Source organism: Coenobita brevimanus, chromosome 101 (assembly GCF_032717465.1).
Source record: "Coenobita brevimanus isolate Jiangsu-jjx chromosome 101, ASM3271746v2, whole genome shotgun sequence".
Lineage (NCBI taxonomy): Eukaryota > Metazoa > Arthropoda > Malacostraca > Decapoda > Coenobitidae > Coenobita > Coenobita brevimanus.
This window is the reverse complement of record NC_137054.1, coordinates 46656388-46672003: the sequence shown is the minus strand read 5'-3', so window position 1 is coordinate 46672003 and position 15616 is coordinate 46656388.

Sequence of the window (15616 nt, the reverse complement as noted above, 5' to 3'; positions counted from 1 at the left end):
TTCGTAACATACATACTGTAACATATAACATAGACTACTGTGTTATCATGGTGTCCTGTGATACTGACCCATCTGTTTCGGATCCTCATCACACAAATAAAGCACCGAGCCAGTTGTATATAAGTTGCAACTTGTCATTATAACTGCAGTCATAATTTTTGTGACTGTTATCCCTGGATTGTCTATAGCTATAATATAGAATGATTGTGAATTTAATGTTGATTTTCACAGTAGTTGTGCGGATGGTTATCAATGTGGCAATTATTTTATGTGGACGACTAAACCACATTGTGATGGACAGCGGAGAGCATTCGCCAATAATTTACTATAACCAGATGAAATTAGATGCAAACAACACAAAATATTATGAGACAACGAAGACACAGCTGTGGTATCCTGCTCCGCCTTGTTATCCAGGCCTTAACTGGGGCTTCACCTCATACGTGCATTATTTTCCTTCAGTCTCTGCCTCTTTTATTACTCTTACTTCCCGGTATCCTCTTACTGCGAGTCGTCATATTCCTTGGAGGGTTTCTTGTCGTCCGGTCCTATAACCCGTACTGTATTACATTATTCCTCGCATCATCACTCCCAGACAAACAACGTTAGCACAAGACTGCTGAATCTGTTAATACCATTATTGCTACTGCCACTACTATTCCCCCTTTCCCCATTGTGTCTACTGCAATTCCCCTCACAGTACTACTACTGCTACTCCTATTACTACTCCACTATAAATCTGTATAATAATAAATATGATTGTCCTTATGTCTATGTATCTGTTAATCATATTGTCCCTGTCCCACCGTCGACAACTCGTCACTGACCCGGCACCGCTACCCCAGTTGCATCCCACCCCCCTCTCTCCCACCCGCCATGAGCTCTATTCCTCCCCCACTCCGAACCATTTTACCCCTCACCTCCTTCTTGGGCCACCAGGCCTGTTGTTTACCTTTTACCGGTGAATATACGTGGCATGCATTAATAAGAATAATTATAAAATTGACAGCAACAACATACATCTGCAGTATTATTCGCTGTCCAGCAGCGGTAGCAGCAACATCTCCTCTTCTCTCCAGCATGGCCTCTACTTCTGCCACAGCCTACGACCCGTTGAGGGGGGCTAACCTGGCAGCTGAGCCTGAGGGAGAAGAGCAGACCACCACCATCACTGGTACCGTGAAGTGGTACAGCATCAAGGCGAAGTACGGATTCATCCGGCGCCAGGATTCTGGCGCCGATGTATTTGTACATCGCTCTGGGATTGCTGCTACCTCTTCTCGGCGCCACTCGCCCTTGTTACGCCAGGGTGAGACAGTGGAGTTCCACATTCTCCAGACACCGAAGGGTCCCGAGGCTATAAACGTCACTGGACCGGGGGGTGCAGCTGTGCAAGGCTCTGCCTATGCACAGCGGCGCCCCACGGCTCAGGGGCGGCGGCCTGGGGATCCCCGATGTCCTGGGGATGTGGACACCATTGTCGCCATGTGCATCGCGACGGCGAAGGGTTTCTGTGGCGATGACAAGGCAGCTATGCTCGTTCTACTCCCTCAAATCTTTGAGAAGAACGGGCTGCCACGCCTTGTCATCCCTCAGAGCTTCGCTCGTGATGCACGGCCAGCCCCGGGTCAGGAGCGTCACACCACAAAGCTGCAGCCTCCCAGTCCCCGCACAACACCGCGGAAAAGGCTGCAGCTCGACGCTTCCTTAAACAGGGCAACTGCTGCCTCCGCCATCACCACCACTGCACCGCCCACCGAACCTACACAGACAGCTGCCTCAGAAGACTTCTACTCGCCGTCAGCAGCCGAGGAAAGGGCTCCTTTTCCCGTCCCCTCCATCGACAGGGAAGAAGAAAACCTCCCGCCCTCGACTCCACCACCTGCTACTGACGGCGAGCCGAGGAAGAAGAAAAAGAAGAAGGGGAAGAAAGGCATGCCTCCACCACCACTTGACGAGATGGAAACTGACGATCCTGTGTCTCCACCACCTCCTGCCGGGATCGTCTCATGCACTCCACGCTCCACGCACCTCAACGCAGACCAGATACGAGCCATTGTACAATCGGAACTCAATCCCGATTTAATTCTAGGTGGTCTAAAACTGACAGACCTACAATTATTTAAAAAACTAACCAGCCCCAGCAGTTCCTCATAGAGGCTGCTCCACATTTATCTATGATAATTCTGGCGGGCTCTCCACCCTGAGCCCGGGTCCATTTTATTTATAACATGGACAAATCTAAACAACAACAACAACTGCAGTATTCCGAACATTACATAATTTAAAAGTGGCAGACCCAAACGTGCCTATATTACGGAGCTCTGATATATTAACCACAGAACCGACCACAGACCGTTCCTATCATTGCCACTGGACCTTACCTGTAGCACTTCACCATAGTAATACAACCCACTGAAGTCCTTTGTGGGATCACTACACATGTTTGGGAAAAATAACAGCGCACAACATGCCTACAACCCATTAAAATACACCTGTGACGTTTCACTGACATCCATTAAATTGCCTAGAAGTTAGCGGACAAACAAACACATGGCTGGACATAGACTGAGGCCGAATGTCTCGCATCGGTATATGACAACCTGACAAAACTATTACGATCCTGCTTTGTAGGTGTCATCATAGTTATAATAATAATAATAATAATAATCGTAGTAGTAGTGGTACCAGTAGTAGTAATAGTAGTAGTAGTAACAGTAGTAGTAGTAGTAGTAGTAGTAGTAGTAGTAATCACAGGTTAATATCCATGATACAGAGGAGGACAAACACCATAATCTCCCTGATAAAACAAGTGAAAACAGCTGTGACATATAAAACCAAACAGTGCCATAATATGCTGTAATGGTAGGGTTATAGTAATACTAAATTAATGTTTGACCGCAACCCAACCTTCTGTCATGGCAAACAGATTCTGCATTGCGTCGACACATGCTATTCCAGTGTGTGTCCTTCTCAGTGTCGTGCCTAATAACATGTGATTAATTATTATTATTATTATTATTATTACTGTGATGTCACCTGCAATGCAGGATCACGAGTTTTGTCAGGTAGTTACATACCGGTACCGATGCGAGACATTCTGTTTCTGTCTGTCTGTGTCCAGTCGTTTGCTTGTTTGTCCACTAACTTCTAGGCTATTTGATGGATGTCAGTGAAACATCATATGCTTATTTTAGTGGTTTGTAGGCATGTTGTGCACTGTTATTTTTCCCGAACACGTGTAGCGATCTCACAGAGGCCTACAGTGGGTTGTATTACCATGGTGAAGCGCTATAAGGAAGGTGCAGTGATAATGATAAGAACGGTCTGTGGTTAATATATCAGTGCTCCGTAATATAAGCACGGTTGGGTCTGCAGTTATTAAGTGTAATGTTAGGAACACTACAGTACACATCTAAGATGTTGTTGTTATTATTATATTATTATCGTCTACCTTTAGAAGGCGGAGCGATCATGTTTTTAACTGCATCTGTGTGTGTGTGTGTGTGTGTGTGTGTGTGTGTGTGTGTGTGTGTGTGTGTTCCTATTATATCTCATGAACGGCTTGAGCTATCAACATGAAGCCTTCAGTGTATCAAGATATGGCCAATATCTTGGAGAAGTTCGAAAACGGCAACTCGGGGTCAGAGTCAAGGTCACCAAACTAACAGCTAAAGGTCAACTAGTTTTTATTGCCTGCCTTTAGCACCATTAAATCTCATGAATGGCTTGAGCTATCAACATAAAACCTTCATGGTATCAAAATATGGACTTGGCAAACAGAATATTTTAGAGGGCGATTACCGCTTAGCTCTCAAGTGCCTTCTTTTTTATTATTAATGCATGCCATGTATATTCACCGGTAAAGGGTGAACAACAGGCCTTCTGGCCCAAGGATGAGGTGAAGGGTAATGTGGTGTCGGAGTGGGGGAGGAGTAGAATCCATGGTGGGTGGGAACTGGAGTAGCGGTGCTGGGTCAGTGACGAGTTGTCGACGGTGGGATAGGGACAATAATTATGATTAACAGATACACAGACATAAGGACAATCATATTTATTATTATACAGATTTATAGTGGAGTAGTAATAGGAGCAGCAGTAGTAGTACTGTGAGGGGAATTGCAGTAGACACAATGGGGAAAGGGGGAATAGTAGTGGCAGTGGCAATAATGGTATTAACAGATTCAGCAGTCTTGTGCTAACGTTGTTTGTCTGGGAGTGATGATGCGAGGAATAATGTAATACAGTACGGGTTATAGGACCGGACGACAAGAAACCCTCCAAGGAATATGACGACTGGCAGTAAGAGGATACCGGGAAGTAAGAGTAATAAAAGAGGCAGAGACTGAAGGAAAATAATGCACGTATGAGGTGAAGCCCCAGTTAAGGCCTTGATAACAAGGTGGAGCAGGATACCACAGCTGTGTCTTCGTTGTCTCATAATATTTTGTGTTGTTTGCATCTAATTTCATCTGGTTATAGTAAATTATTGGCGAATGCTCTCCGCTGTCCATCACAATGTGGTTTAGTCGTCCACATAAAATAATTGCCACATTGATAACCATCCGCACAACTACTGTGAAAATCAACATTAAATTCACAATCATTCTATATTATAGCTATAGACAATCCAGGGATAACAGTCACAAAAATTATGACTGCAGTTATAATGACAAGTTGCAACTTATATACAACTGGCTCGGTGCTTTATTTGTGTGATGAGGATCCGAAACAGATGGGTCAGTATCACAGGACACCATGATAACACAGTAGTCTATGTTATATGTTACAGTATGTATGTTACGAACGCGTAATGTTTTGCAGGTGAATAGCATGGAAATGTTTCGAATTCAGTGTCATTAGGTTTCTCACTATTCGCCTCGTAGCTCAGTTCCAAAGTACCACTGACGGTTGTCCGTTCACCTGCCCTCTCTCTAACCCTGACTTCCACTTCCTTCCATCGAGGGGGGGTACCGAAACTTTGGTTCGCGGGTGTACTGCATTGGCGGACACAAGGGGTGCTGTGGTTGAACCAGTGTCGCTTACTATAAAGTATGCTTGCACCCAGTCGGCTTTCGCGGGCCGATTACACTTGGTTCACAGACTACACACACATCCAAAGCCACTCCAATACTACAATTACACTTACAAGCACCTCCCACCTTAAATACAATCTCTACCAGACAGCCTAAGCCACTTGGTAGAGATAGCCTACATTGGCTCTATCGTCCTTACTTCGGTCGGAATAGGCCGGTCTTGCAGTGGTTACTCAAACGGCTGATGATGATGATGATGATGATGATATTAAAGAAAATGAAATTAACCCCCCAAACTGCCTAACTCAAAATAAATTCTGGAAAACCATGAAATGATACTCCAAGTAAAAATATATTCCAAAATCCTACCTAACCTAGTTTAAAACCACAATAATCATATACAGTACAAGCTTTTATCTGACGATCCTTAAGGTAGGAATGAGTCTCATTGGTTACTAGTTAAACTTATCCTAAAATCTAACTATGCTTGGCTATCAGAGTTACAAGACTAATAATAGAAGGTAGGAATGAGTCTCCTTGGTTGCAAGTCAAACATCCTAAAATGTAACTATGCTTTGCCAGCTACTGAGCTGAGGCTAATATTTAAAAGGTAGGAATGAGTCTCCTTGGTTTCTATTCAAACTTCCAAGATTCTATGTTTGGCCATCAACTGAGCTAAATGGTGTTACGGTTCCCGTTCAAAAATATCACAAATACATAAATAAGGAAGAAATAATGGCCCAAGACAAACAAGAAAAAAATCATAATCGCTCAGTTTGTTACCTTACCGTGTGTATTTTCTCAATTTAACACTACCAATAAAACCACGACCGTATACGTACTCAAAATTCCAACAGATGACACTCAAAACGCCAGAACATATTGAAGAAATGGCACAGAGGATTTCCTGGTATGGTCGCCATTTTAAATACCTCAAAGTGTAAACAAACATTTTCTACTTGATTTTAAAGATGAGTTTTTCAATTACCACGAATTAATTTATATAAAAAAAATGGATGACAGACTCATTATTTAGCCCTCCTTACTGGTAAATTATTAGAATAACTGCAGGAGATATAACTCGAATAAAATTAAGTGTACGCTATTTAGACTTCTATTTTCTCTGATAAAACTTAAAACAGGAATCTACAGAATAAACTCATCTATATATTTTTTAAATTTTATCTTGGCTGAGATTTTGATCATCCTTAGTCCCTATCTCGCACCTCAGTGACAGAAGACAATATGATGGCTCTACATCCTTTCAATTGTATTTCTTCGTAACTAGCAGGATATTCTGGGCTTAATATCCCGCCACAGGTCACATAATGCCACTTGGGGATGTGTGAGCTGGGACATCCTAGAGACCCTATAGTCCATCCATCCTTTTATCTATCTATCCATCCATCTATCTTATCTATCCATCAATCGTCCATCTATCTCTCTCTTCATCCAGCCACCAGGCATCAACCCATTCACAAATCCATCTAAAAATCGTCAAGTGTACTTTTACATAAAAAGTAAATAAATAAAATTTGAACCATTAAATGCTTGGCCAGGCACTCTATCAATTCACCTGTCTGTGTAATATATATATATATATATATATATATATATATATATATAGAGAGAGAGAGAGAGAGAGAGAGAGAGAGAGAGAGAGAGAGAGAGAGAGAGAGAGAGAAAGAGAGAGAGAGAGAGAGAGAGAGAAAGAGAGAGAGAGAGAGAGAGAGAGAGGTTACAGGCCAAATTCAATTATTATCAGTTATTATTGAAACTACTGCTACTACTAATATCCTTACAACAACTACTGCTACTAGTACTACAGCTACTACTATTGCATTATTTGCACCTACAACTCTTACTGCTACTACTTCTAAAATAATAATATCAACAATAATGAGTAATAATACCGGTATTCTTAATAACAAGAATAATCATATTTACAATTTAAATCTCACACAACTGCCTTCTTATTGAGCAGAGAAATGTTACTCAAACTTACTTAGATATTTCATTCACCATCTAACCCAGTGTTGCCCCATGACAAGCGCAGGAGCCCGGGGCTAGGCAAGTTGGTCCTGACATTTGAGTGATCAGCCTCACTCATCCCTGAATGGCATTACATGAGCAATAAACCCCAACCACTCCTTGGATGGGGAGCGACAGCAGACGCCATAATTTGGTTCTATGGTTTCCACCCAGAGTAGTAAATGGTTTCCTGGTGTACAGGAAACCATTTGGCTTGTCACTCAGTGTAGTTTCACCCGGAGACAGAAAGAAGAGGTAAGAATGAAGGAAAGGAAGAAGAGGAAGGAAAGAAGGAAGGGAGGAAAGGGCAGGCGCCTGACAGCAGCATTATGTACATCGAGTGAGTGGATGGTTAGTGCCGCCACCTACCAAATTAATGAACTTTTGTATTTACTGCTTTTTTTATTCTAACAATTTTGGAGGACGTAAATGATGTTTAATGTTGACTTTGTTTCTCTGTTATCTTACGTTTTATTTCACGGGCGTAATGGCGGATTAACTAAAAATGTCTATAATATTGGTTAAGTAAGGTTTGGTTAAATTGCTTGGTAAGGCTGGGTTAAGTTTAGTTTGGGTAGTTTACACTAAAACGTAAATTAGGAAGATATAATAACAGGCGACCCGGCCGCCAACAACAAATTTTGCTGGATTTCTGTACGGTATGTTGTAAGCGTTCGCCATTACACTCGAGAAACAGTTTATACAGCGGAACGAACATGGCTAAAAACAATAGGGAGAAAAATTTAACATGAAACGCTCATATACCACACCTGAAATGGCCAGGAAAATAGTGAAGACTACTATCAGGCGGAAGAACTGATTTGGTAAGGTGCTTCTGCTGCCTCAAGTAAAACGTATGTTTACCCCAAAGCATTAACTTGTAAACAAGGCAAGGAAAAGGCTTAAAGTCCTTGATAGTTTTATTTGAAATACTTTACACACCGAACTGTCAGTTTTAATGAAATATGGAGTAAAGAAATTCAAAGGAAATCCTGCCTGTCAAATAATTCCAAACGGCTGAGTGAAATGTTTATTGTTGGTGTAAATAACTTAGCGGCAGTGGTCCAATACCAACCAGTGAGAATAACTATCAATTCACAGGTTGAAGTGATATTAATACATCACCGGTTGGTGAAAATAACTAATGTATATAAAGGGAGGCTTCCCACCTGCTGACTCAGTTTAGTCCCAGCGATCAGTGAAACAAGTTCGTTGATCAGTAATCCACTAAAAATGGAAAGTTTTCTAGCAAGACTATCGGACCCTGTGTCCCCCGTGGGATCGCTTGGTTATTATTTTACTTGTATATCCTTAGTGTCAAAATTCGTGGTTATAATGTGTATCAAAATTTACTTCAGTATTATCAGTGATTTACACTGTGTAGATCTGTCAAAAGGAAAACCAATAAGCGAACATTTAAAATATGTTTGCAGAATTAACCAATATTCGTCTGGTTTCGAGGACGACGACGATGTGATTTCCGTTGTGTACCGTTATTTTGATTTTTACATTCTTATTTCACTGTGTTTTTTGTTCATCCTCCTTGTCCCAGAGGTAATTTTGGGTGTGGATTCCAGGTTGAAAAAGAAATATTTGAAAAATACATATGGATCAGAGAACACTCGAGAAGCACAGATAGGCAATAGTTTACAAGATAATTTGGGAAATTTCACCGGTTACTTTAGCAGTATTATTCTTCATATTATTGCAATAATCTTGGGGATTACTGAGTTGGTTTTCTTGTATGCTATTTCCTCACGAACACTGTTTAAAATCATTCCAAATATCTACGAGCGAGACTTGGATAATTTAAATGATGAAATAACGAAAGCATTTCCTCCATTTGTAAGGTGTAAAATAGATCAAGATGACCACATCTTGGGTCTGACGACGGTGGTCTACGGCTGTTACAACATGGCCACGCCTATATATGAAAAGGCCGCAATCTTTTTCACTGTTCTAACTTTGATGTCCCTCATTTTGAATGTAGGAACGGTGATATGGCTAGTGGCGGTATTACCGTTAGAGTCAACTCGGCTAGGATATATCAGGGCTGGCCTGCCCGCAAACGTACACAAAAAGCTACTTGATCGCCTCACATTTGGAGATTATCTAGTGTTACACTGGTGCTGCACCAGGGTTAGGGGCCGTCATTACATGAATGCTTTAATCAATGTTTACAACCAAGAGTGAGAGCCTAGCCCCGGGTCCCTACGCTCCTGATACATTGGGCTTGAAATGTACGTATTCACTACCTTCAAACTGAACGATCTTTTTACTTGCTGTTGTTATTATAGTTTTGTAAGTTGTTTTCTTTGAATCTAACTGCACAATGGCGTTTTTTGAAGGAATCATTATTTTGTTTACACTGCACTGATTGGATTTTACTGTTCACTGGTTGACTGAACGATCTTTTTACTCACTCTTGTTGTTATTTAGTTATTTTGTAAGGAGTTTTTTCTTTGCATTTTACTGCACAATGGCGTGATGATCTGAAGGAATTAATATTTTGTTTACACTGCACTGATTGGATTTTACTGTTCACTGGTTGCTGGAGGGACGCCTTCACGTGGTGGCATCCATAAAATGGATCGGCTCCTTTGCCCAGTTAGACAAACGCCCCTCCACTCGCTCCCTGTCCCCTGAGAGGAGGATGGTTGGCTGCGGGATAAGGGCAACTTCAACACAGTCCACTGGAGTTACCTTCCAAATGAATCCAGCCAAGACAGCCACTACTAACCATTGTCTGGTAGTGTTTTTTAAAGAACTTCATATTTTCTTGACATTATTCTCTTCTCGATGTTCTCTGATACCACAAGTTGATTACAAAGAAGCTTTTTACTTTGTTTTGATCACATTGTTCTCTGACGGTGGGTGTTTGTGCAAGTATGCTAGTGCTTAGTTTCTTATATTTACTCTTGTCGGTGGTGTGTGGCTGGCTGTGCACTGTGGTGTGTGCCTGGCTGTGCACCGTGGTGTCTTTGGTGCACACAAGTCCCTACAGCCAAGATAACTGTGCACTGGTTGGTGCACGGGAATTTGAGTGCTCCATCATCCTTCCCGGGGATAGGGAAGATGAGGAACATTAGCATAACAGAACAGCGGAGCAACCACGTGAGGGTGACCTTCCTGTCCAGCACCACAACAGCACCTATAGATAGTCCTGTCCAGCAGCACAACAGCACCTATAGACAGTCCTGTTCAGCACCACAACAGCACCTACAGCTAGTCCTGTCCAGCAGCACAACAGCACCTATAGATAGTCCTGTCCAGCACAACAGCACCTATAGATAGTCCTGCCCAGCACCACAACAGCACCTATAAACAGTTGTCCAGCACAACAGCACCTATAGATAGCTGTCCAGCACAACAGCACCTATAGATAGTCCTGTCCAGCACAACAGCACCTATAGGTAGTCCTGTCCAGTACCACAACAGCACATATACATAGTCCTGTCCAACACCAAAACAGCACCTGTAGATAGTCCTGTCCAGCACCAAAACAGCACCTGTAGATAGTCCTGTCCAGCACCAAAACAGCACCTGTAGATAGTCCTGTCCAGCACCAAAACAGCACCTGTAGATAGTCCTGTCCAGCACCAAAACAGCACCTGTAGATAGTCCTGTCCAGCACCACAACAGCACCTGTAGATAGTCCTGTCCAGCACCACAACAGCACCTATAGATAGTCCTGTCCAACACCACAACAGCACCTGTAGATAGTCCTGTCCAGCACCACAACAGCACCTACAGATAGTTCTGTACAGCACCACAACAGCACCTACAGATAGTTCTGTACAGCACAGCAACAGCACCTATAGATAGTCCTGTCCAGCACCACAACAGCACCTACAGATAGTTCTGTACAGCACCACAACAGCACCTATAGATAGTCCTGTCCAGCACCACAACAGCACCTATAGATAGTCCTGTCCAGCACCACAACAGCACCTACAGATAGTTCTGTACAGCACCACAACAGCACCTACAGATAGTCCTGTCCAGCACCACAACAGCACCTATAGATAGTTCTGTCCACCACATCTGTATTACTTGTTTTGCGATAAAAATAAAGGCTGTAGATCGTCACAATAAACACGACAAAAAAATAAAAATCATTCTAACGGGGGGCCTCACCCCCCAGACCCCCCAACATTAACCATATCTTGTTCAACCCTAACCTTCAAAATGCTGCAATCGTACCTTCTTATTTCCAATATACCGGTCCTGTATGTGACAGCCCTAGCTTGCATTCAAGATGGACGGCGGGTGTTAGCGCCGAAGTGGTGACAAGTGGAGGTGTATGGTATGTGGGAGGAATACTGGGCCTTGGGAACAGCTTGTAAAGCCTATGCCCAGAGTCGCACACAGTCTTTTCTGTAATTACACGGTAGTTTACAGTTAGGACAGTCAACTGCTCTTGATAACACTCCTTGATCTCATAAGACTATCAACAGATGCATCTTCTTGGGAAAAAAGAAAATATTAATGAACAACGCCCAATACTGCTACATCCACCACACCCACCAGCTACCTTAAAACTAATTTCAAATCAGACTTCAGGACGAATCAGGAGGCGTTGCTGCTCACGGAAGTGTGACGCAGCTGACGTTTGTCACGTGACCCAAAAGACGCACTCTCATTGGTTTCTCTGCTGCAAGCTGATTGGTCGCCGCAGATGCCTTTTGTGCCCGCCAGCTTTTTTTTTTTTTTTTTTTTTTTTTTTTTTTTTCGAGTAAATATAACAAAACTTCGACTACTTCCATATCAACCTATCGTAGCACCGATTTTTAAATATTAAATTTAGTGAATTACGCACGCTAAACCAAGAGAGGTTTGTAAGTGACTAGATCACTGATATTTACAGTTCTTTTCACCGGGAAATCATCGTTAGGCATGCCATGTTCCTGTCATCCGTGCTAAGTTGGCAGTTATCGTACTGCTGGCAGCGCCTACGCGACTAAAGAACGATTAACGAAAAAGAAAGGAAGAAAAAAATTAAGAAAAGGACGCACGTGAGCCAAGTGTTATCTGTGTACAGGTGTTCAGTGCCAGGCCGCTACACTTCACTTTATGTCGCCTCCTGCGGCCCTGCCTCTCTTGTAGCTTGTGATGAATGTAACCAACTGTGATGGTGGAGGTGATGATAATTGTAATGCTAGGTGAAAAAGGCCCGACTCCTCGGTCCTAAAGCACCTAACGTGTAGCGGGGTCCTCTTTCCAGGCCGGAGCTTAGCGCAATGAAGAGAGGCAGGACACAAAAACTTCAGGCAATAACCTGCCAACCACGTGCTGAAGCTGTCACCAGCAGCAGCATCAATAGTGACTGCCATTATTATCCGCCAATATGGCTGACTGCCAACCACGTGCTGAAGCTGTCACCACCACCAGCATCAATAGTGACTACCATTATTACCCGCCAATATGACTGACTGCCAACCACGTATATTATTATTATTATTATTATTAATACATCAATAGTGACTACCATTATTACCCGCCAATATGGCTGACTGCCAACCACGTATATTATTATTATTATTATTAATACATCAATAGTGACTACCATTATTACCCGCCAAATGCCGTAGGAAGACAGCAGTGGCAGCAACACAGCGTCACGTGGTGCCCCCACAACACCACCACGTGCACAAGATGTGCTGGTGTGGGACATTTGCATGTGGTTTGAGGTGGACTTTTGACGTGTGGTATGTGCAGTGCGTGCCACTCTGCTGTCAGTACTTCCTGCACCACCAGGAGACAGGCACTGGCGGCAGCTGTAACCAACCGCCATCCTTCCACCACCATCGTCTACTCCAACAACCATCAAGGCGACTACGAGGACGAGCAGTGCGTCCACCTACGCCACAGTAACCAAGACCCATGTCCAGCACACCCGCTGGTGGCTCCACCACCAGCCTTAGTGCCATATACCCTTATTAGGGCTTGATGCTAGTTCCTCATTAGTCCTTCCTTCCTTGCGCCTGAGAAAGTCACAGAGGAGAACCCCAAGGGCGACAAGGGAAACAGGGGGTCGAAGAAGGAAAAGATGCTGATGAAACCGACGAAGAGTTACGTGAAGGGAAAAAAAATAATCCACGACCTCGACAACGAGCAGCAGCCATAAAACTCCACGGCGTGGCCCAGCAGGTTTCAGCAGACCCCGCCCTCCAAAACACCACCACCACCACACAACACACCACCACACAACACACCACCACCACAAACACCACCACCATTAACACACCACCACACAACACACCACCACCAAGAAGCAGCACAAAACCAGCAGCAAAACAACACAAAAAGAACAAGATGGCGGCCAGTGTACAGCAGGGAACCAAACAGTACTAAATCAGCGTAGACGACCAAGCCAGCAAGAAGCCAAGCCAGCAAGAAGCCAAGGTGGCCGCCATCACCAACACCGTTCAGCCTTCCGTCACCTGCCGCTGCCCTCCCTCCTGCCCCCACAACGCCGCCTGCTACCATGTGAGGCCAGTTAGTAGCAGTAGTAGGCCCGCACTGCCCACGCGTTTATTATTATTATTATTATTATTATTATTATTATTATTAATACATTCAAACGTTTATCATTATTATTTATCATAAACGTTTATCATCATTCAATTTGTCAAAACGTTTATTGTATTACTTAAATCAAACATTTACTATTAATACAACCAAACGTTCATTATTCTTAATACTGCCAGATGTTCATTATTATTATTATTAATCCTCACAAATGTTTACTATTAATGTTTATCCAAACGTTTATTATTATTGATTATACCAAACGATTAATATTATTAATTATAGCAAACTATTATTAATACATCCAAACGATTATTGTTATTATTAATAATACCAAACGTTTATTACTGCCATTATTAATACGTCGAAACGTACATTTTATAAATTATATCAAACGCCTATTACTAATATTGCCAAACGTTTATTATTATTAATAATCACACCAAAATTATATTATTCTTAATGCACCGAAACAGTTATTATTAATACCACCAAACGTCTATTATTTCTGTTATTCATATGTCCAAACGTATATTATTATTATTTATTCTAAACGTTTATTATCAACTATAGACCAACCGATTATTATTATTAACACTACCAAACGTATATTATTATTATTATTAACACTACCAAACGTATATTATTATTATTATTAACACTACCAAACGTATATTATTATTATTTATTCTAAACGTTTATCAATTATATACCAACTGATTATTATTATTAACACTACCAAACGTATATTATTATTATTATTATTATTAATACATCCAAACGTATATTATTATTATTTATTCTAAACGTTTATTATTATCAATTATATACCAACTGATTATTATTATTAACACTACCAAACGTATATTATTATTATTATTATTATTATTAACACTACCAAACATATTATTATTATTGATATCATCCAAACGTATATTATTATTATTAATACATCCAAACGTATATTATTATTATTAATACATCCAAACGTATATTATTACTAATAATACATCCAAACGTATATTATTATTATTAATACATCCAAACGTATATTATTATTATTAATACATCCAAACGTATATTATTATTATTAATACATCCAAACGTACATTATTATTATTATTAATACATCCAAACGTATATTATTATTATTAATACATCCAAACGTATATTATTATTATTAATACATCCAAACGTATATTATTATTATTAATAAATCCAAACGTATATTATTATTATTATTAATACATCCAAACATATTATTATTATTAATACATCCAAACATATATTATTATTGTTATTAATACATCCAAACGTATATTATTATTATTAATATATCGAAACGTATATAATTATTATTAATACATCTAAACGTATATTATTATTAATAATAATACATCGAAACGTATATTATTATTATTAATACATCGAAACGTATATTATTATTATTATTATTAATACATCGAAACGTATATTATTATTGTTATTAATACATCCAAACGTATATTATTATTATTAATACATCCAAACGTATATTATTATTATTAATACATCCAAACGTATATTATTATTATTATTAATACATCCAAACGTATATTATTATTATTATTAATACATCCAAACGTATATTATTATTATTAATACATCCAAACGTATATTATTATTATTATTAATACATCCAAACGTATATTATTATTATTAATACAGCCAAACGTATATTATTATTATTATTAATACATCCAAACGTATATTATTATTAATACCCGGTACATCGAAACGTATGTTATTATTCTTAGTACATGGAAAGGTCTAATATTATTATTAATACATCCAAACGTATATTATTATTATTATTATTAATATATCGAAACGTCCATTGTTATTATTTATACATCCAAACGTATAATATTATTATTAACACATCCAAAATTATATTATCTTTATTAATACATCCAAACGTATACTATTATTAATATTAACACATCCAAACGCATATTAATATTATTAATACATGCAAA